This window comes from Rhinoderma darwinii, chromosome 1 (assembly GCF_050947455.1).
Source record: "Rhinoderma darwinii isolate aRhiDar2 chromosome 1, aRhiDar2.hap1, whole genome shotgun sequence".
NCBI lineage: Eukaryota > Metazoa > Chordata > Amphibia > Anura > Rhinodermatidae > Rhinoderma > Rhinoderma darwinii.
In genome coordinates this window covers 306,983,403-307,007,379 of record NC_134687.1, presented here as the reverse complement: position 1 = coordinate 307,007,379, position 23,977 = coordinate 306,983,403, and the positions used below count along the sequence as shown (strand labels likewise).

General features: G+C 46.0%; 1 long non-coding RNA gene across 1 annotated transcript; it reads left to right on the top strand.

Annotated features, from left to right (window-relative positions):
- Window positions 1-5,323: 5,323 nt before the first annotated feature.
- Window positions 5,324-9,174, top strand: LOC142741873 (uncharacterized). Its single transcript, XR_012881251.1, has 2 exons — window positions 5,324-6,204; window positions 8,406-9,174. It is a non-coding gene; the product is annotated as an uncharacterized LOC142741873 (long non-coding RNA).
- The last annotated feature ends 14,803 nt before the right edge of the window (window positions 9,175-23,977 follow it).

Below are 23,977 nucleotides of genomic sequence, written 5' to 3'. Positions count from 1 at the left end.
CCTCTGGCCTGCACATCGACGTAGCACATACGAATTGTACAAAGCCATCTGTATGATGTGCCCGGCCAGCTTCTTATACCACACCGCATGGCGCTGTAGGGCTTCAGGACTTGATTTGACAAGTCCATCCCTCCCATGTACCTATTGTAGTCCAGGATGCAGTCTGGTTTGGGGGTGGCCTTTCCTTCATATATCCTAAACCTGTAGGTATACCCTGATGCACTCTCGCACAGCTTATACATCTTCACGCCATACCTTGCCCTCTTACCTGGCAGGTACTGGCGGAATTGAACCCTCCCTTTAAAATGTACCAGGGACTCATCAATAGAAAAACACTTCTCGGGGGTGTATGCTTGGGAAAACCGGGCACTGGAACGGTCTAATAGGGGTCTCCGTTTATACAAACGGTCAAAACTGGGGTCATCTCGGGGTGGGCACGGCTCATTATCAGTATAATGTGAGAAGCGAAGTATTGCCTCATTTATTTATTTTTTTAGGTTCCAGTTCATTTCTGAAGTTGCTTTGAGGGGCCCATATATTAGAAACCCCTATCAAACACCCCATTTTAGAAACTAGACCCCTCAAAGTATTCACAACAGCATTTAGAAAGTTTATGAACCCTTTAGGTGTTTCACAGAAATTTAGAGCAAAGTAGAGGTGAAATTTACTCTTTTTATACCATTTTTTTTATAACACAAAAGGATTTATCAGAGAAACGCAACTCAATACTTATTGCCCAGATTCTGCAGTTTAGAGAAATATCCCACATGTGGCCCTCGGGCGGTAATGGACTGAAGCACCGGCCTCCGAAGCAAAGGAGCACCTAGCGGATTTTGAGCCCTCTTTTTTATTAGGCACCATGTCCGGTTTGAAGAGGTCTTGTGGTGCCAAAACATTGGAAACCCCCCAAAAGTGACCCCAATTTGGAAACTAGACCCCTTGAGGAATCCATTGTAGTTTTCATGGGGTGCATGCGGCTTTTTGATCAGTTTTTATTCCATTTTTAGGTGGCGTGGTGACTAAAAAACAGCAATTCTACTATTGTTTTTGTATACTTTTTTTTTTACAGCGTTCACCGTGCGCTATAAATGACACATTCACTTTATTCTGCGGGGCGATACGATTACGGCGATACCAGATGTTTATAGTTTTTTTTTATGTCTTATGGCGTTTGCACAATAAAATACGTTTTGTAAACAATCATTCACTTTTTGTGTTCCCTTATTCTAAGCGCCAGAACTTTTTTATTTTTCAATCAATAAAGCCGTGCGAGGACTTATTTTTTGCGTAACGAACTGTATTTTCCATCAGTACCATTTTTAGGTACATGCGACTTTTTGATCTCTTTTTATTCCATTTTTTGGGAGGTGAAGTGACCAAACAATTGTGATTGTGGTACGGTTTATTAATATTTTTTTTTACGGCGTTCACCGTGCGGGATAAATAACAAAATAATTTTGTAGTTCAGGCCGTTACGGACGCGGCGATACCAATTATGTATAGTTTATTTGTTTGTTTATATATTTTTATTAATAATAAATGACTGATAAGGGAAAAAGTGGGACTTTTACTTTTATTACTTTTAAAACTTTTATTTTCTTATTTTTACACATCTTTTTTTAACTTTTTTTTTACTTTATTACTTTGTCCCACTAGGGGACATGAGGGCAGGAGGCCCTGATCGCTAATCTAATACACTGCACTACATGCGTAGTGCAGTGTATTAGAACTGTCAGCTACTCACTGACAGCAAGCATAGTGGGTCCTGACGTTGTCAGGACCCACTAGGCTTCCGTCTATGGCATAGCCGGACGCCATTGTTTGGTGTCCGGTTGCCATAGTCACCATCGCCGGCCGCTGTCGCGTAGCAGGCCGGCGATGGCAGCTTAACCCCTAAAAAGCCGCGATCTCTATAGAACGCGGCTTTTAAGGGGTTAATCAGCGGGGACACAGCGATCGGTCCCCGCTGTAGGAGCTGTGACAGCTGCTGAACAAGACAGCAGCGTCACAGCTCCTGTATGTGTCGGGAGGACGGCCGAAACGGCCGTTACTCCTGAGATGTACTATTACGGCATGGAGCGCGAACGATACAGCTGCCATGACGTAATAGTACGTCAAGGAGCGGGAAGGGGTTAAAATCAAGGTATATAAATAAATAATAAATATTTTATTGGTAGGTAGGCTACGCGTTACGACATCGAACTGATGTCTTCATCAGGCCAAGCAAAATCACACTGATTGTTAAAGCTTATATACACAGCACATCAGATAAAGCAGAAGAAAAAACCGCCAAATCTGTATAGGTCAAAGATCAGTGATGACGTCAGAGTTTGAAAACGTAACAGAAATTTACATTGAAATCATGAGTACAATGAGTATGGGAATTGGGCAGAATGGCTGGTCCATTCCAAGAACCCCAGTATCCCAACCAGAGGGTCTCTCCCCTTGGTCTGGTTCCTGAAAAGGAGAGAGGGAAGTTTAGACTTATTCATCATCTTTCCTTCCCTCGCGGGGGATCGGTCAACGACGGGATCTCCAGGGAGGATGCGCCAGTTTCGTACACTTCATTTGATGTCGCGGTCCGATTGGTGCGCTCTTTTGGATAAATCGGATATTGAAGCTGTGTTTCAGTTGCTGTCGGTTCATCCGGAGTGTTTTCACTTCTTAGGTTGTAGTTTGGAAGGTTTTTTCTACGTTGACATGTGCCATGGGCTGTTCAATATCTTGCAGCTATTTTGAAATGTTTAGGTTCTTTTTTTAAATGGCTAGTTCCCTTTGAATCTGGGTTTTCTTTTGTCATTCATTATTTGGATGATTTTCTTTTTATTGGCCCTAAGGGCTCCGGGTTGTGTAGTTATTTGTTACGGGTGTTTCGCCAAATGATGGATCGTTTTGGCGTGGCAATTTCTGAGGAGAAGACGGAAGGTCCAGTGAATTTTTTTGTCATTTTTTTAGGTATAAATATTGACACTGTACAGATGTTTTTTCGGTTGCCCGATGATAAATTGGTGAGTTTGGTGTCCCAAGACGACTAGGTGGTGGGGTCTAGGAAAGTGACTTTGAAACAGCTTTAATCCTTGCTAGGTTTAATAGTTTTTGCTTGTCACATCATCCCCATGGGTCGTGTTTTTTCTCTGCGTTTCAGAGACCAGACGATTTCATTAGAGTAACGTCCAGCATGCGGAAGGATTTGATTGTTCGCTTCTGAGCTCTTTCAATGGGTGGGCGGTCTGTCTGTCAGGAACCTGAGATATCGAGTGTGGATTTCCAGCTATTCACGGATGCTGCTGGGAGGGACGGTTTTGGTGCAATTTTGGGCCATAGTTGATGTAGATCCCCTCGGCCCCCCCTTTGGGGTGATATCGGTTTGTTGAGGAATTTGAATTTGTTAGAACTTTTTCCAATCATAGTTGCTGTAGATTTGTGGGGACATAGGATAGTGAATAAACATATTCTTTTCTGGACAGATAATATGGCTGTCATTCATGCGGTTAATGGTTTGTCATCCAGTTCTTTACTTGTTCTGGCATTGTTACATTATTTAGTTTTGAAGTGTTTGCAGCTGAATATATGGTTTCATGCTAAACATGACTCGGGTGTTTGTAATGAGATGGCTGACGCTTTGTCTTTCTCACAACTGTCGTTTTTCCAGGAGTTGCACCCCGAAGCTTCGGCAGATGGGGAGCTCCACCCTCCTCACTTGTGGGCACTGGTCGAGGCGAACTTGTGAGTCTGTTGATGGGGTCTGTTGTGCCAGCAACTTGGAGGAGCCATTGTAGAGCTTGGGACTTGTGGTTGGAGACGGCCGAGGGTAACTTTCCAGCGGTTGATCGTTTGTACCTCGATTTCACACTGGATTTCTTGGTAAAGTTGCGTCGGGATGGTTGCAGTTCTGCCACAGTAGACATTTGTGGTGCGCTGGAAGAAGGAAGTCGTTTCCCGTGACACCAGACGCCGGCTTCTTTTGCGTTACTGGGGAGGATTTTGTCTATATTACACTGTGTTTGCTGTGACGCATACGAATGTTGTTTGTTCAGCGCAGCTTTTTCTTTAGCTTTCTTTGCAGCGTTGCGTGTCAGTGAATTGGTTGCGCCCAACGCTAGGAAGTCGGGTGGACTCTTAGGGTCTGATGTGGTGTTTCTTGGGGATTCTCTTAGGGTTTGTGTTCGCAAGTCAAAAACTGATCAGGTTGGAAGGGGTCCTTGGTTGTCTGTTGGGAGAGTGGGTGGCCCTTATTGCCCTGTTTTAGTGGTCAGTAACTTTATTTCGGTCAGGGTCAATGGTTCACAATTTTTATTGCGCAAGAATGGCTCCCCTCCCGTTTCCAATTTGATTTCGGGACCCATTCTTTTCACATTGGTTCTGCCACTGAGGCGGACGCTTTGGGTTTGAATGCGACCGCTATTATGCATTCACACTGAGAAAAAGGAGTCAAACACTATTATTATTGAAAAAATAGAAAATGTCAATTTTATTATGACAATTAAAAGATGAGGACATATAAAAAAATACAGAGGATCCAAAATAAGATCTGTATAGGGACCATGCATATGATAGCATTAGGCACCACACATACTAGTAATGACAATAAACATGCACAATACATATTGTTTATAGTAGTAGAACAGGCATTGACATGACTCAAATATACAAACAAAGTATGAGGATAGTCTGAAGGATAAACTAGTACTGGTTAGTTACTTCCAATTTCAATTATAGTATAATATAGAGGAAGGATTATTTATAAAACTTAGCTTTTATTAAGCTTCAGTAAAACATGGAACATTACATGTTCTTTTGTAAAACATGTACTGACATACAAACATATAAGTATCAAAGAAGCAGCGGTATATATCACTGAGCATTGCGGACAGTGTTACTAAGCATGCTTAGTCTTGTAGTACTACTATGCACTATAACTGTCCTATCTTTTATCAGGTCTGCATTCAGACCTGATAGACTATCTCAAAGCCAGATAACCTAATCTGCCTAAGTTTAAATTCTGAGTGCAGTGAACAACTCCACCTCCTACGCGTTTCACCCTATTCTGTGTTCGTCAGGGAGACGTCAGGAGTATATGTGATCTGACTAATTGGTGTTTGGCAGTGGCAGCGAACGCTTCATTGCCGCGTCTTTTTGTGTATCAGTAAGACCCTCCCCTTCCGGAGGTTTGGCCGTCTGATAGCCAATCACTGGTGGGTTCACTTGCTTCATCACCCTTCGTGATTTCCAGCATCTCATTGGGCCGATTCTATTAGCGTCATCAGTGGGTTGTTTATGCATCATCCCTATTGGCCTAGAGCTCTGTCAGTCACTGTGCCGATTCTGAGTATTCGTTCCCATGTAATATATTATCGCAGTTACTTCAATCATCAAATATGAGGCAACGAACCCAACGTGACACCATACCTGTCCTCGCACTAGTAAATATCTTGGAGACCACAATAGAATCACATGCAAGGCAGTTCCCACATCTATAGGTCCACAGAGGTTTCCTGTTTAGCCAGCATGTTTCAGGAGGTTCATCAACAAAATGGCTATGTACTAGTTGAAATTGGAAGTAACTAACGGGTACCAGCCTGTCAGTTGATATCTGGGAACGTTATAGAGAAATATACAAACAATTTTCAAATGAGTACATGCTGCGTATCTATCTAGATAGGTAAACATTTACTGTGCAAATTCTCAGACAGGCTAAGTCATCAGTATGTAAAGAGTGTGGTCACAGACTAAAAGGATGTGACCTAACATGGTGAACGGGATCAACTACCCTAATAGACAACATGTGTCAAACCTAAAAAAAAAAAGGGGTAGGAAGGTTAAGACAACACAGCATGAAGCATGCCTTACCCATAAATGTGGGGTATCATCAGATGGCCCAAGGGATGAGACAGCGCCCCGATGCGCATTTCGCAATATACAGCTTTTTCAAGGGGTGCAGATAGTGTGTTCATATTCAGATTTAAATAATAAGCGGAAGTGATCAGGTGGTGTGCTTACAGCAAATAGGGACACTGATCACTGGCGCGCGATCTTAATGAGAGCACCATCACCGGCCGCCAAGACACTACTGCGCATGCGCAGCTCCCAGGACGCGTCACTAGGGAGATAGCGCAGGTGCAGAATGCCCAGGCTGACGACCGGCGAAGGAGCCCCACACCCCACATAGCCGCTCATATGCAACCCCAGAGAAGGATTTATACTGTAAGTACATCCAGGAAAAGATGTTTGGGATATAAGAAATGATGTGTACAACGTTGTAATTGCGATCATGTTTCAGCACCTTCCAATTAGTCTGTGACAGCAGAATATGTGTAAAAGATAGTGAATCAACACACAATGAACATCATAAACGCTGCTCATCTGACTCAAATGAACAAAAAGAAGTGAGACTAAATATGCAAAATAATATATAAATGTGTGGACATGTGTAAGAAATGAAAATCAAAAAATCAAGTGATGCCAGTGACACTAAGGCCTCATGCACACGACCGTAGCCATGTGCACGCCCGTGATTTTCGTATCGGCCGGGGGCGGAGTGTCACCCGCAAGCCGCCCGCAAATCGCGGGCCGTGCACATGGCCGCGTCCATTATTTCCTATGAGCCTGGACCACAGAACACGGCCGTAATAAGACATGCCCGTTCTTTCTGCGGTCCAGGCTCCTGGGCTATGCACGGACCGTGGAAACCACGGTCGTGTGCATGGCCCCATAGCAATGAATGGGGCTGCAATTCATCTAGGGATTTTCGGGACAATTGCGGCCGCAAAAGCACGTTGCATGGGGCCTAAAAGCTCAAGTGTGAATACATCACAAAATAAATTGCGAAAGCAAGTGAAAAACAAAGCAAAAAACAAGAATTGAAAAACAGTGAAAGGATACGTGAAAACACACGTAAACAAGGTTGCAGCACACAATAATATTACAAAATATTACAAGAGTGAAAAAACAAAATGGGAAAGAATTAATAAATATGAACAGGATTGAGAACACATCACATCAAAGTGATCATAGCAGTCCACTTAATTAATCACTGGATTTCACTTTGTGATATCTGGGGGAGATGAAAATCTCTCTCACTTTCATTAGTAATTAGACTAAATATTGTCCAAAAGTCCAAGTAGTTAACACGGCATCACATACACCTCAAGATCAGGGTATCACAATATCTAAAATCAAAATCTGAACATAACCAAAGACAGAGCATTAGTAACAATGTATTACGAATCAAATTAAAAAAATAATTAAAAGAAGAATTTAAAAGGGGGGGATAAGGGAACGGCAGAGAGAATTCATAAGAAGGCAGCAAAACTCAGCTTCTCATTCAGACCAGCCGGGGTCGTAGTCCCAAGGATGGTAATCCACCTACACTCTTTTTGAGCCAATATAGTCCTCACATCTCCTCCTCTGACACCACAGTGTACTCTGTCAATACCCCACGCCTTGAAGGTCTTAGGGTCACACCCATGATCTAATTTCAAATGTTTGGGAAGAGTCAGATCTTTGATCTCTTTCACAGCAACGATGTCCCGCACGTGTTCCCGAATGCGGATTCTCAATTGTCCTGATGTTAATCCCACATATACTTTGGGACAACCACATATTGCATAATAGATCGCATGGGTGGTGCTACAGGATATATAATGCAAGATTTTAAAAGGACGTCCGTCATTCACCGATTTGAAAGTGTTTGCCCGTATTATGTTCGCACATGTCACACTGTCACCACATGGATAGCAGCACTGAATTGGGCCTCTTGATGAACAGGGGTTTAGTTGTTTCTGTGTATTATAGTGGCTCTTGAGCAGAATATCTTTAAGATTTTTACTCCTCCTAGCTGTCATTTGAGGGTTTACTGGTAAGGTGGTTGCTAAAGTGGGTTCCATCTGCAAAATGGGCCAGTGTTTTTTCAATATGGATCTCATTGAATGCCATTGATTATTAAATGTTGAAATTAATCTGATTGTTTTCCTACCCATATCTTTATTTTTGGCTCCAAAAGGATGCAATAGGTGCTCACGTTCGGTGGTTTTTGCTCGTCTGTATCCCTGTTTAATACACCTACAGCTATACCCTCTCTCCCGGGAATCTTTCCTCTAGATCCCTAGATTGCTTCTCAAATTTAGTTTCTGATGAGCAGATCCGCCTCATCCTGAGGAATTGACCAACTGGGACAGACTGTGTAGATGGAGCTCAGCCAGTTACAAATCATATGTTAGGCCTGATTTGGTTTGTTTTTGATCTGTGTTCTCTCTTTTCCTATTTTCTTTTGCCTCCACCTTTCGCACACCCCCTCCCTCCCTCCCACCCCTCCTCTTTTCTGTTTTGTCATTTCTTTCTTTCCTGTTTTTGTGCGTTTATTTCTTTCTTCTTTGATAAATGACACTGTTTTATTTTCTTGTTAGGGTCCGGTTGCCCCCAGATATGGATCATGGGTCACTCCTATGTGGATTGGGTGGCTGTCCGCACGGTACGGAGGTCTCTCGGTCTGGATTTGGGCCTGTCTCAGGCCGATGTACACTGGAGAGGTGTCCGGGGATTACGGTGGGTTCAGCTGCTGCCGGAGATCGTTTCGGTTAGCAGGGACACGGATTCACCTGTAGTTCTAATTGTTCACGCAGGGGGTAACGATATTGGCCAAGTCAAGTTGGTTGAACTGTTGTTGCTGATACGCACTGACTTGGCGCTCTTCAAGCAGCTTTTATCCCGTTGTGTACTTGTCTGGTCAGAGATTGTTGCTCGGACAGTTTGGCGGGATGCCGGGGACATGGCGGCTTTAGAGAGGGTCCGCAGGTTGCTCAACGTGAGAGTGTCACGCTTTGTTCGCTCCATAGGTGGAATGGCACTGCGGCACCATTCTATAGAGGGTGACAATGCTGATTTACTTGTGCCTGACGGCGTACATTTGAATGATATCGGACTCTATATCTTTTTATTGGATTTATTGGATGACGCTGAGCGGGGACGGGACTAAGTTTCTCAGTTTCCCTCCTTGGCGGTTATTTACGGCTATGAAGGCGGAGTTAGAACATTACATGCCTGCTGGATAACAGCGTTCGTTGGCATCACAAGAATAAGAGGAGAAAACGGAGATAATAAAGTCTTCATGCCGACGTTTTGAATTATACTATATGTAAATAATAAAGCTATGGCCACTGCCACTTTGCCATAAAAGGTGTCTGAGTTTTTATTGTAGTTATAATAATGGTTGTGAAATCCTGGGCAAATTGTTAAGGTCGGTGAAATTTCCTTGCAGTCCTGTGTATGTGGACACAGGACATGTGAAGTGCATAATCTGGCTGATTATGGAACAGCATAGAGGAGGTATTTGGCCCCATGCACACGACCGTAAAATTGTATTTGGCCCAATGCACACGGTCCGTACTTATGGGTCCATTCGTTTCTATGGCTGACGGGCACCTTCCCGTATACTTGCAGGAAGGTGTCCGTGCTGTAGAAACTTTCCCCAAAAAATAGTCATATTTTTTTTTGGTATGGACCGTGCTCCCATACTTTATACTTCCATACTCTGTCCGTGACCGTCCGTGCCCGTAATTACGTGTGCATAGTGCCTTACTCAGTAGCTGTCCAAAGCTGATATTAATGGATGTTTGCATACAATACTAGTTATAGATGTGTAGAATGGGGCATAATCTTATTAGAGTGGTTAAAGGGATATACAGTTAGGTCCAGAATTATTTGGACAGTGACACAAGTTTTGGTATTTTAGCTGTTTACCAAAACATATTGAATATACAGTTATATAATCAACATGGGCTTAAAGTGCAGACCCTCAGCTTTATTCTGAGGTTACTAACATCCTAATTTGAGGAAGGGTTTAGGAATTACAGCTTTTAAATATGTAGCTGCCTCTTTTTCAAGGGACCAAAGGTAATTGCACAATTATCTAGAATGCTATTTAATGGGCTGCATGGGCTATTCCCTCATTAATCTATCATCAATTAAGCAGGTAAAAGGTCTGGAGTTGATTCGAGGCGTGGCATTTGCATTTGGAAGCTGTTGCTGTGAATCCACAACATGAGGTCAAGGGAGCTCTCAATGCAAGTGTAACAGACCATCGGTAGGCTGAAAAAAATCTATCAGAGAGATAGCAAAAATATTAGGAGTGGCCAAATCAACAGTTTGATTTATTTTTGAAAAAAAAAACAGCGCACTGGTGATTTTGAGAACTCCAAAAGCTCTGGACGTCTACGGAAGACAACATGATCGCAGGTGGATGATCGCAGAATCCATTCCATGGTGAAGAAAAACCCCTTCACAACATCAACCCAAGTGAAGAACACTCTCCTGGAAGTAGGTGTATCAGTATATAAGTCTATAAGTCTACCATAAAGAGGAGACTTCAAGAGAGCAAATACAGAGAGCTCACCATAAGGTGCAAACCATTAATCAGCCTCATAAATAGAAAGGCCAGATTAGACTTGCAACAAATAAGCAGCGTTTACGTAAATACAGATAACATGCTGCGGAATAAAATTCCGCAACGCAGGTACATTTTTGAGCGTTTTTTCTGCTCAGTATTGACGCAGTGTGTGGATGAGATTTGTTTTATTTCATCCACTTTGCTGCTACTGTATTTGCTGCAGATTTTTTGCGCAACAAATTCTGTTGCGGAAAAATCGCTGTATTTACGCAACGTTTGAACTGACCCTTATAGTTCTTGCTACCCACCTCCTCCTTGAAAGCAACATCCATTTAAAAATTGTTTCCCCACCAAACTAAGATCCGTCTGCATATACCGAGGGCATTCTGCACATAGCACATTGAAGCTCTGGTACCGTGAGTCTCGTCCCCATGACGACGCTGAATCCCGCTCCCTGCACTAGCCTAGACTATAACCAGTCGAAAAGAGATGCTCGGGTACACAGTCTTAGCAATCCATCACAGCCATAATAGCCAGGCACTCAACACAGGTTGCCAGTTTGTACTATGATAAATAATACTAAATACCCAGCTTTCCAAGGAACAGAAATCTCATGAGATTTGGCGATCTCTGACCTTATCACCGCTATTAACTGCTTAATATTCTCTGTTAGATCAGAACTGTTTACAATGTTACAATTGTCTTCATTTTACTTGTTTTATAAATTTTTGTACCTGTGCCTTTTTGTGCCCTGGGCGTTTGCCTTTTTTCTTGTTTTTCCTTTAAATTAATTAGTTTCCCTCCAACATATGTAAAGGAGGTCTTAGAAAGGAATCATGAAGTGGAAGACCACACAAACTCACGGAGCAAAGCAGCCGAGTACTCAAGTGCGTCGCGTGCACAAATTCCCTGTCCTCTGTTGTATCACTCACTAAAGAGTTCCAAACTGCCTCTAGAAGTTACATCACCATGAGAACTGTGCATCGGGAGCTTCATGAAATAGATTGCCAAGATCACTATGTGCGATGCCGAGCGTCAGCTGGAGTGGTGTAAAGCACGTCACCACTGGACTCAAGGGGTATTGGAAATGTGTCTTTGAAGCCAGAGGCGTGGCTAGGTTCTCTAGCACCCAGGGCAAAGCTTCAGTTTGCTGCCCCCCCAAACTCCCGACATCTCCTTCCCCGTCGCCATGTTTGTTTTCCCTACCAATCAATGAGGTGTCATATTTTTTGCCACATTTTTTTAATGTAACTCGAGCATAAAGCCATTTGTAGATTTTACAAGCAATATAGTTCTATATACAACGCCAGAACCAAGCTCATTACATATATACAACACCAGAACCAAGCTCATTACATATATACAACAGCAGAACCAGGCTCATTATATTTATATATACAACACGAGAACCAAGCTCATTACATATATAGAGCACCAGAAACAAGCTCAGTACCTATATACAGCAACAGAACCAAGCTCAGTATATAAATACAACACCAGAACCAAGCTCAGTACATATATACAGCACCAGAACCAAGCTCAGTGCATATATACAGCATCAGAACAAAGATCAGTACATATATACAGTGCCAGCACCAAGCTCAGTACATATATATATATATATACAGTGCCAGAACCAAGCTCAGTACATATATACAGTGCCAGAACCAAGCTCAGTACATATATACAGTGCCAGAACCAAGATCAGTACATATATACAGCACCAGAACAAAGCTCAATACATATATACAGTACCGGAACCAAGTTCAGTACATATATTCAGCACCAGTACAAAGCTCAGTACATAAATACAAAACCAGCACAAATACAGCTCAATTTAGTGCAACCCCTGCCATATAGGCACTAAATTGCATACATCTCACAGCATGGCCCAAACAATGGTAAGGATATGCTGGGAGATACTGTTTCACAAAATAAAAACAATCATACCACAATGATCTCGCTGCAGATCATACAGTGTGTCATGTAGGGTTCATGGACCCACTGGGCCATACCGCCTTCACGGTATGGCTGCTGGCCAACAGGGCGCAGGTCAAAGTCTATCGTTCGTATAGGGTACCTGTGGCAGCTCGGACAGTAGCACGGCAGGCTTGGCTGGGACTAGGCAGCGGGTAGATGTCAGGCATGGAGTAGCAGGACAGGCGTAGAATACAGCACAGCATGACTACAGCACAGCACGGCACTTGACCAGGATAGCACGGGATACAGGATACAGGAAACACTGGGAACTGGAAAACACTGGGAGACCATTTGCACAGACAAACTAGGAAACGACAAACAATGCTCAGGCATCGAAGCAAGGGGCTGGGCCCCACTTATAGTCCAGGGCACTCATGGGCTGATTTAAACATTAAAGTCTACTGCACGCGCTGCCCCTTTAAGAGCACCCTACGGGACCCAGCCGAGGTGAGTGGAAGTGAGCGCTGGCTTCTCCTGAGGAGGAGTCTGGGGCCACCGCTCACAGACCCATGGCTGCGGCCGTCAGTGGGAGAGTAAACCTGACGGCCCCACATATAGCCCCCTCTGAAAATAGTGCCCCACATGTAGCCCCCCTATAGATAGTGCCCACATATAGCCCCCTGTAGATAGTGCCTCACATATAGCTCTCCTATAGGGCTCCATATATAGCTCACCTGTTAAGGATCTGCCAGGCACAGCTTCTGTATCTACGCCCATAGGTAATCAGTCTGCACCTGCTTCTATGCCTGTGAGACTCCATCTTCCACCACTCAGGATGGCAGGCTTAGGAGTGGGAGAGCCTATCACAGCCTGGCCAGACGGAGCTAGCTCCCGCCCTCTGTCTATTTATACCTGCCTTTCCTGTTCCTCCTTGCTTGTGATTCTTCTTGTTTGGTTTCCTGGCCCTGCTGCAGCTTCTTTGACTATTTGACCCTGCTTCATATTGACCCTGGCTTACTGACTACTCTCCTGCTCTGCGTTTGGTACCTCGTACACTCCTGGTTTGACTCGACTTGTTCACTACTCTCCTGCTCTGCGTTTGGTACTTCGTACACTCCTGGTTTGACTCGGCTCTTTCACCACTCTTGTTGCTCACGGTGTTGCTGTGGGCAACTGCCCCTTTTCCCTTGCTTCTGTGTACCCTTCTCTGTTTGTCTGTCGTGCACTTATTGAGCGTAGAGACCGTCGCCCAGTTGTACCCCATCGCCTAGGGCGGGTCGTTGCAAGTAGGCAGGGACTGAGTGGCGGGTAGATTAGGGCTCACTTGTCTGTTTCCTTACCCCCATCATTACATAATCACAAGCCCTTATACCTAGTCTACCCTGGTCCCTCAGACTACTATGGACCCCCTTGAGACCCTGGCTCAGCAAATGCAGGGTCTCTCCTTACAGGTCCAGGCCCTGGCTCAGAGGGTCAACCAGCTTGACGCTACCATGGTAGTGCCCCTCACCTCACCTCTTGAACCCCACCTCAAGTTGCCTGACCGGTTCTCAGGGGACCGGAAGACTTTTCTCTCCTTTCGGGAGAGTTGTAAGCTCTATTTTCGATTAAAGCCCCACTCCTCAGGTTCTGAGAGTCAGCGGGTGGGTATAATTATGTCCCGGCTCCAGGAAGGGCCCCAAGAATGGGCCTTCTCCTTGGCTCCTGACGCCCCTGAACTTTCCTCCGTTGATCTTTTTTTTTCTGCTCTCGGACTCATTTATGACGAGACTGACAGGACTGCCTTTGCCGAAAGTCAGCTGGTAACCTTACGTCAGGGTAAGAGACCTGTTGAGGAGTATTGCTCTGACTTTAGGAAGTGGTGCGTAGCTTCTCGGTGGAATGACCCTGCCTTATGGTGCCAGATTAGGTTGGGTCTGTCGAACGCCCTGAAAGACATGCTACTTAGCTTCTGACTCCCTAGACCAGGTTATGGCTTTAGCGGTATGACTTGACCGACGTCTCAGGGAACGACAACGTGAACGTTTTTGTGTTTTCTCCTCTGACTCCCCCATGATGCATCCCAAGGTTCCGTTGCTTCGTTCCTCCATGGAAGACTCGGCGGTACCTATGCAACTCGGGGCCTCCGTGTCCCCCCAACAACGTAGAGAGTTCTGCAGGAAGAATGGACTCTGCTTCTATTGTGGGGATGACAAGCATCAAGTGAACACCTGTCCTAGGCATAAGAATAAGCAGCCGGAAAACTTCCGCGCCTAAGTGATCATCGGGGAGGTCACTTGGGCACACAGGTATTTCCCGTAAATATGAAACGTAATAAAATCTTGCTTCCCTTTCAGGTCTCTTTTGGTGGTAGGTCTGCTACCGGTAGTGCCTTCGTGGATTCAGGGTCATCTGCTAATATCATGTCTGTGAAATTTGCTATGTCTCTAGCTATGCCTTTGATTGATTTGCCTAAACCTGTCCCGGTAGTGGGTATCGACTCCACTCCTCTTGCTAATGGTTATTTTACACAGCATACCCCTGTTTTTGAACTCCTTGTTGGCTCCATGCATTTGGAGCAGTGCTCTGTACTGTTGATGCAGGGATTATCGTTCGATTTGGTTTTAGGCCTTCCCTGGTTGCAGTTGCATAATTCCACGTTTGACTGGAATACTGGGGATCTTACCAAATGGGGTAATGAATGCTTGACGTCATGTTTTTCTGTTAATTCTATTTCTCCCCCTGAGGAGGTGAACACGCTACCTGAGTTTGTTCAGGACTTCGCTGATGTTTTCTCTAAGGAGGCCTCCGAAGTGTTACCTCCTCATAGAGAATACGATTGCGCTATCGATTTGGTACCAGGAGCTAAGCTCCCCAAGGGTAGGATATTTAATCTCTCTTGTCCCGAACGTGAAGCCATGAGAGAGTATATCCAGGAATGCCTGGCCAAGGGTTACATTCGCCCCTCTACTTCTCCGGTAGGTGCTGGCTTCTTCTTCGTAGGGAAGAAGGATGGTGGTCTTAGGCCATGCATTGACTACCGTAACTTGAATAAGGTCACTGTAAGGAACCTGTTAGGGATCTGCCAGGTACTTCATCTAGCTATACTCCTGGGATTAATCAATCCACACCTGAGGCCAGACCTGTTCGACTGACACCATCTCCCACCAACCAGGGTGGCAGGCTCAGGAGTGGGAGAGCCTATCGCGGCCTGGTCTCTCGGAGTTAGCTCCGCCCCCTGCCCTTTATTACCTGCCCTGTGCTCTCCCTCAGTGCTTGTAATTCTTTTGGATTCCTGGCCCCACTGCTGCTTGCTCCAGCCTGCTTCTGCCGTGCTTCTGCCTTGCTGCAGTTCTGCTTGACCTGCTTTGCTTGCCCTGGCTTGCTTCTGTCTCCGTGCCCGCTCGGGTGTACTCACTTCGTCCTGGTCCTGACTGTTCGTTCGCCGCCCCGTTTCCTCGTGGCTACTGCCCCTTCCCTTGCGTGTTCCCTGTTTGTCTTCCTGTGCACTTAGCCAGCGTAGGGACCGCCGCCCAGTTGTACCTCGTCGCCTAGGGCGGGTCGTTGCAAGTAGGCAGGGACAGGGCGGTGGGTAGATTAGGGCTCACTTTCCCTTCACCTCCTTCCTGCCATTACAGAACCAGTATCCCCTTCCCTTGATTCCTGATCTCTTTAATCAGGTTCAGGGGGCCCAATGGTTCTCTAAGTTTGATCTACGGGGGGCGTATAACCTTATCCGCACCAAAGAGGGGGATGAGTGGAAGACTGCGTTTAACACGCCCGAAGGTCATTTTGAATACCTCGTCATGCCCTTTGGGTTGTGTAATGCTCCCGCGGTCTTCCAGAATTTCATCAATTAGATTTTAAGAGATTACCTGGGGGTATTTCTGTTAGTGTACCTTGATGACATACTTATGTTTTCCAAGGACTGGTCCTCCCACATTGAGCATGTCAGGAAGGTGCTCCAGGTCCTTCGGGAAAACCAACTGTTTGCGAAGACCGAAAAATGTGTGTTTGGGGTGCAGGAGATACCATTTTTGGGTCAAATCCTCACTCCTCATGAATTCCGCATGGACCCCGCCAAGGTCCAGGCTGTGGCGGAATGGGTCCAACCTGCCTCCCTGAAGGCGTTACAGTGCTTCTTGGGGTTCGCTAATTATTACAGGAGATTTATTGCTAACTTCTCGGTCATCGCTAAGCCTCTTACGGATCTCACTCGCAAGGGTGCTGATCTCCTCCGCTGGCCTCCTGAGGCTGTCCAGGCTTTTGAGGTCCTTAAGAAGTGCTTTATCTCGGCCCCTGTGTTGGTTCAGCCCAACCAAATTGAGCCATTTATCGTGGAGGTTGACGCGTCCGAGGTGGGAGTGGGGGCTGTCTTGTCCCAGGGTACCAAGTCCCTCACCCATCTCCATCCCTGTGCCTACTTCTCCATGAAGTTTTCGCCCACTGAGAGTAACTATGATATTGGTAACCGTGAACTCTTAGCCATTAAATGGGCATTTGAAGAGTGGCACCACTTCCTGGAGTGGGCTAGGCACCAGGTAACGGTCATTACCGACCACAAGAATCTGGTTTTCCTAGAATCTGCCCGGAGGCTAAACCCGAGACAAGCTCGATGGGCGTTATTTTTTACCAGATTCAACTTTTTTGTTACCTATAGGGCTGGGTCTAAAAATATTAAGGCCAATGCACTGTCACGTAGCTTCATGGCCAGCCCTCCTTCGGAGGAAGATCCTGCTTGTATTTTGCCTCCAGGTATAATCATTTCCTCTATTGATTCTGATTTAGTTTCTGAAATTGCTGCTGATCAAGGTTCAGCTCCCGGGAACCTTTCTGAGAACAAGCTGTTTGTTCCCCGGCTAAGGGTACTTAGGGAAAATCATGACTCCGCACTATCTGGTCATCCAGGCATCCTGGGTACCAAGCACCTCATTGCCAGAAACTATTGGTGGCCTGGGTTGCCTAAAGACGTTAAGGCCTACGTTGCCGCTTGTGAGGTTTGTGCTAGGTCCAAGACTCCCAGGTCCCGACCAGCGGGCTTACTACGTTCTTTGCCTATTCCCCAGAGACCTTGGACCCATATCTCCATGGATTTTATCACCGATTTGCCTCCATCTCAAGGCAAGTCGGTGGTGTGGGTTGTAGTAGACCGCTTCAGTAAGATGTGCCACTTTGTGCCCCTCAAAAAACTACCCAATGCTAAGATGTTAGCTACCTTATTTGTCAAACACATCCTGCGTCTCCATGGGGTCCCTGTCAATATTGTTTCTGACAGAGGGGTACAATTTGTTTCTTTGTTTTGGAGAGCCTTCTGTAAAAAGTTGGAGATTGATCTGTCCTTCTCCTCTGCCTTCCATCCTGAAACTAATGGCCAAACTGAGAGGACTAATCAGTCTCTAGAACAGTATTTAAGGTGTTTTATCTCTGACTGTCAATATGATTGGGTCTCATTCATTCCCCTCGCCGAATTTTCTCTTAATAACCGGGTCAGTAACTCGTCAGGGGTCTCCCCCTTTTTCTGTAATTTTGGGTTTAATCCACGGTTCTCCTCCGTTTCACCTGGTAGTTCCAACAATCCCGAGGTAGATGTCGTTCATCAGGAACTGTGCACAGTCTGGGCCCAGGTTCAGAAGAACCTAGAGGCGTCCCAGAGCATACAAAAAACTCAGGCAGATAGAAGACGTTCTGCTAATCCCTTGTTTATGGTCGGGGATCTGGTGTGGCTATCGTCAAAGAACTTGCGCCTTAAAGTCCCGTCCAAGAAGTTTGCTCCCCGGTTTATAGGGCCGTACAAGGTCATTGAAGTCCTCAATCCTGTCTCCTTCCGACTGGAGTTGCCCCCATCTTTTCGAGTACACGATGTGTTTCATGCCTCCCTCCTTAAACGCTGCTCCCCGACCTGAGGAGAAGACTTGGGTACCCGCCCGGGATGTTCATGCTGGGGTATTGGTCAGGAGGTTCCACCTTCGTTTCCCCAATAAACCAGGTCCATCTAGAAAGGGTCCGGTGGCCCCTCATAAAAGGGGGGGTACTGTTAAGGATCTGCCAGGCACAGCTTCTGTATCTACGCCCATAGGTAATCAGTCTGCACCTGCTTCTATGCCTGTGAGACTGACTCCATCTTCCACCACTCAGGATGGCAAGCTTAGGAGTGGGAGAACCTATCACAGCCTGGCCAGACGGAGCTAGCTCCCGCCCTCTGTCTATTTATACCTGCCTTTCCTGTTCCTCCTTGCTTGTGATTCTTCTTGTTTGGTTTCCTGGCCCTGCTGCAGCTTCTTTGACTATTTGATACTGCTTCATATTGACCTTGGCTTACTGACTACTCTCCTGCTCTGCGTTTGGTACCTCGTACACTCCTGGTTTGACTCGGCTTGTTCACTACTCTCCTGCTCTGCGTTTGGTACTTCGTACACTCCTGGTTTGACTCGGCTCATTCACCACTCTTGTTGCTCACGGTGTTACTGTGGACAACTGCCCCTTTTCCCTTGCTTCTGTGTACCCTTGTCTGTTTGTCTGTCATGCACTTATTGAGCGTAGGGACCGCTGCCCAGTTGTACCCCGTTGCCTAGGGCGGGTCGTTGCAAGTAGGCAGGGACTGAGTGGCTGGTAGACTAGGGCTCACTTGTCTGTTTCCTTACCGCCATCATTACATCACCCCTGTGTATAGCCCCCTTGTAGATATAGCCCACCCCTGTATATAGTGTCCAACATATAGCCCACACCTATAGATAGTGCCCTGCATATATCTCCCCTATAAATAGTGTTTTTTACATATAGCTCACCCCTGCTCATAGTGCCTAACATATAGCTCCCCCTATAGTGCTCCACATATAGCCGACCCTTGTATATAGCCCACCCTTGTATATATTGCCTCACATATAGTTCCCCTATAGTGCTCCACATATAGCCCACCCGTTTATAGCCCACCTTGTATATAGTGCCTCACATATAGCTCCCCCTATAGTGCTCCACATATAGCCCACCCCTGTATATAGCCACCCCTGTAGATAGAGGTGACCCGTGTAGATAGAGCCCCCCCTGTAGATAATGTCGCTCACATTTTTATTAGGATAAAAAAAAAAAACTTTACATACTCACCTTATTACCGTACCCACGCCATCTGGTGGCAATGCAGACCTTCTCTCTTCTGAGCATGTCTGCTGGGGTTGAACAATGCAAGCGGCGCGATAACGTCATCACGCCGATTGCATTGTTGAAAGGCGCTGATTGACAGTGCAAGTCATTCAGCCCTGCCAATCAGCGCCTTTCATGACGTCATCGCGCCGCTTGCATCTATGAAAGGTGCTGATTGGCAGTGCACTATGACTTGCCCTGTCAATCAGCGCCTTTCAATGATGCAAGCGGAGCAAATAAGTAATCGCGCCGCTTGAGTCGTGGAAAGGCGCTGAATAGCCGGGCACAGAACATATCCGGCAAGTCATCGCCTATAGTGCAGGATGGGGTGGTGGTGGCTGGTTTCAGTGGCGCCACCGCCTCCTTAGGGAGACAGCAGGCCGCCACCATGGACGGTGCGGCTCTGGCGCCCCCACCTTCCCTCTTAGTTGCGCCCGGGGCACATGCGCCGCCTGCCCCGCTCTAGCTACGCCCCTGCTGAAGTAATGAATCACATTTTATTATCTGGCAGTCTGATCTCTGAATATGGGTTTGGTGGATGCCAGGAGTATGCTACCTACCGGAATGCATTGCACTTATTGTATAATTTGTTGGATGACAGATAATGGTCTGGGACAGTTTTTCATGGTATGATCTAGGCCCCCTTTTTCCAGTAAGATGTAAAGTTAATGCTACAGCATCCAACAATATTGTAATTCTTGTAACGGTTGTATGAATATTTTCCATCTATAATAAAATATTTCTCACCTTAGGCAGCCCTGCATAATAAAGGATGGTTACATGGGCCAGTAGGAGCTTGAGCCCATTACAGTAGCAATTGGTGTAAAGCCGATCTAAACAGTACATGGAGGTTGCAATTGTTTATTTGTGATCAGAGGAGTATTTGCAAAAAAATTAGAGTTAGCGAGCTCAATATAAAAAAAGTCAGGGGCTCTAGGCCCCTCACACTTAAAAATTCAAACCAAAATTACACCCCTTGTGTAAATAATCACACAACGCTAACATTAAATAATCCAGCCCTGATTATGCACTATATATTGAAAAATAAAATAAGAAGCACAAGTCACCAAGGGCAGAATTACCCCTTGGCTTCACATCCCACTAAGTCCAAAATATCTCAACAGATAGGAAAAACTTGGGACTCAGAAACCTATAATAAAAATATCTTTACTGGCTACTGCAAGCAGAGGACATCACATCTGTCCTGCAATGTGCAAGAAACATATTTTCTGGCCTTGTCACTTCCTAGTAGAAAGCTGGCGCTATACAAGGGTGCACATTGTGAGTGGCACTATTTAAGGGGCACTCTCTGGCAGCCACTGTGAATGTGGACACTCTTAGCCTGACACTGTATAAGAGGACACTCTCTGGCTGTTTATGGGGACATTCTCTAGGCGTACACTGATTATGGGAGCACTCTTTTTTTACTTTAAGTTTCTCTTTTTGGTTGAAGACATTTGTATGGTTAAATTAAAGATTCAATGAAAGGTTGGTAGATAGACATCTTGAGGAGGAGAGGAAGAATTGAGCATGACATGTTGAACTTATTGCTGGACAGATTTTGTAAGCAGCAAAACAGTGAGAAGGGTGGGGCAATGTCAATGTTTATCAATTAAAAATGGGATGGCTAAATATTAATTATGGTGTAGAGCAGGGGTCTTAAGCACGCGGCCCGCAGGCTGCATGCGGCCCCTGGGGCTGTCCTCTGCGGCCCGTGGGACACAGAGCCGCTAGTATAGGCTCCGCTCCGGTACTCTGGAATTCCCTGACATCGTTATCCACATATGAACAGCGATGTCTGGGGAGTCCCGTGCCGAGCGCTAGAATAGACTCTGCTCCGGGACTCTGTGGAATTCCCTGACATTTCTGTCCATATATGGACAGTGTGTCAGGGTCTTCCCCAGAGTGGAGTCCCGGGCAGAGCGCTAGTATCGGCACTGTGGCAGCATCTATGCAGGGCGCTGTGGCAGCATCTACGCAGGGCGCTGTGGCAGCATCTACGCAGGGCGCTGTGGCAGCATCTACGCAGGGCGCTGTGGCAGCATCTACGCAAGGCTCTGTGGCAGCATCTACGCAGGGCGCTGTGGCAGCATCTACGCAGGGCTCTGTGGTAGCATCTACGCAGGGCGCTGTGGCAGCATCTACGCAGGGCGATGTGGCAACATCTACGGAGGGCGCTGTGGCAGCATCTACGGAGGGCGCTGTGGCAGCATCTACGCAGGGCCCTGTGGCAGCATCTACTCAGGGCGCTGTGGCAGCATCTACGCAGGGCGCTGTGGCAGCATCTACGCAGGGCGCTGTGGCAGCATCTACGTAGGGCGCTGTGGCAGCATCTACGCAGGGCGCTGTGGCAGCATCTACGCAGGGCGCTGTGGCAGCATCTACGCAAGCATCCGCGGAGGGCACGGTGGCAGCATCCGCGGAGGGCACGGTGGCAGCATCCGCGGAGGGGACGGTGGCAGCATCCGCGGAGGGGACTGTGGCAGCATCCGCGGAGGGCACGGTGGCAGCATCCTCGGAGGGCACGGTGGCAGCATCTGCGGAGGGGACTGTGGCAGCATCTGCGAAGGGCACTGCGGCAGCATCTGCGGAGGGCACTGCGGCAGCATCCACAGAGGGCACTGTGGCACTATCTAAAAAGGGTCTGCCCAATATTGACATGTGTGTCTGCCAAGCGCTGCTAACTGAGCTGCTGGACTGCATTTAGCGACACAAACTGGAAAACTGGATTGTTGAAATAAGCACGTGGAGAATTCTCTCAAATTTTAAACCTAGCGGTATTATTATAGTAATGTAGTATTATTATTATAGTAATATAGTGTTATAGTAGTTCAAATAACGAATTAACAATAATTTTGTATTGTATCAAATTTGAAAGTAATGCGGCCCGACCACTTCACATTTTTTCTATATGCGGCCCACTTACCCGGCCGAGTTTGAGACCCCTGGTGTAGAGGATCTACGTGGTGAGTTGGCTAGGGCTTTAACCCCTTCCTGCCACAGCTATTTATCGGATTTTCGTTTTTTCCTCCCCATGTTCATAAAACTATAACTTTTTACATTTTTTGTTGATATAGATCTATGGGGGCTTGATTGTTGCGGGAAAAGTTGTAGTTTTTCATGACCCCATTTATTGTACCATACAATGTATTAGAACACAGGAAAAAATATATTTGTGGGGTGGCTAATGAAAAAAAAAACCAGTGATTCCTCCATTGTATTTTGCGCTTTGTTTTTACGTCTTTCACCGTGCAATTAAAACGACATGTTAACTTTATTCTGCGCGTCAATTCAATTACGGCTATAACAAATTTATATTGTTTTTTTATATATTTTACTACTTTTACAAGGAAAAAACTAATTGTAAAAAATAAAATTTACTGTGGCGCCCATGGCCGCGGGCCGTCGGGTTCACTCACCTCCCGACGCCCGCAGCCATGGATCTGGGATGCCAGCGCTCACTTCCGCTCCGTCCGGCCAGGTCGCGTAGGGTGCGCGCGCACGCTCGCGCCCGCTCTTAAAGGGCCAGCGCGCGCACATGAAAACAATGATCATTAACCCACGTGATTCCCTGCCCTATAAGAATGCCCCAGCCCTTCTGATCCTTGCCTGAGCGTTTTTAGTCTTTCCCTGTCTGTCTCGCAAATGGTCCCTTAGTGTCTCCCGTTCCAGCTGTTACCCGTGCCCTGTTACCGTTCCTGTATTCCGCATTGTTCCTGTGCCTACCCGTGTTCAAGTGCCATCTGCCACGTCAAGTGCCATCTGCCACGTCAAGTGCCATCTGCCACGTCAAGTGCCATCTGCCACGTTCAAGTGCTATCTGCTCATCGGATACTGCCCGCCACGTCTGGCGCCACTTTCCGCACCTGCCTCCATCCGTGCTGAAGCCACAGTCACCGTCCGGACTATTTCAGGTACCTAAGCATTACTGTCTGCTATCTTACTTTCACATAGACTGTGACCTGGTCAGCTGCCTCCCCGCTACGGTGGAGCGGCCTAGTGGGTCCACAAACCCAGTGTCCGTGACATTTACTAGATGACTAGTTGGCAAATATATAGACTCTCCGTGAAGGGTCAAATATGATAATTGCTGCTATTTTTTTACCTAGATACTGGAAGGTCTATTTTATTTCCCTGTTACTTCTGTTAAATAAAATGGTGAAAATCCTTAATAAAATTTTTGGGGAAAAACAAAGAATAAATATTTTGTGTGGCAACATTCTGAGAGCTATAACTTTTTTATTTTTCAGTCGATTGAGCAGTATGAGGGCTTATTTTTTGTGGGCCGAGTTGTAGTTTATAATGGTGCTATTTTGGGGTACATGCAAGTTTTTGATCTGTAGTTATTAAATTTTTTTGTGGGAGATGAGGTGAACAAAAAAAACTGTGATTCTGGCATTTCAAATGTTTAATATTTTTTTTACAGCATTCACCGTGCCTATTAAATAATGTTATATTGTAATAGTTCAGACTTTCATGGATGCGGCGATACCAATTCTGTTTATTTTTTTATTTTTTTACAATGCTTTGGGGGGAAATGGGAAAAGGATTTTTTTT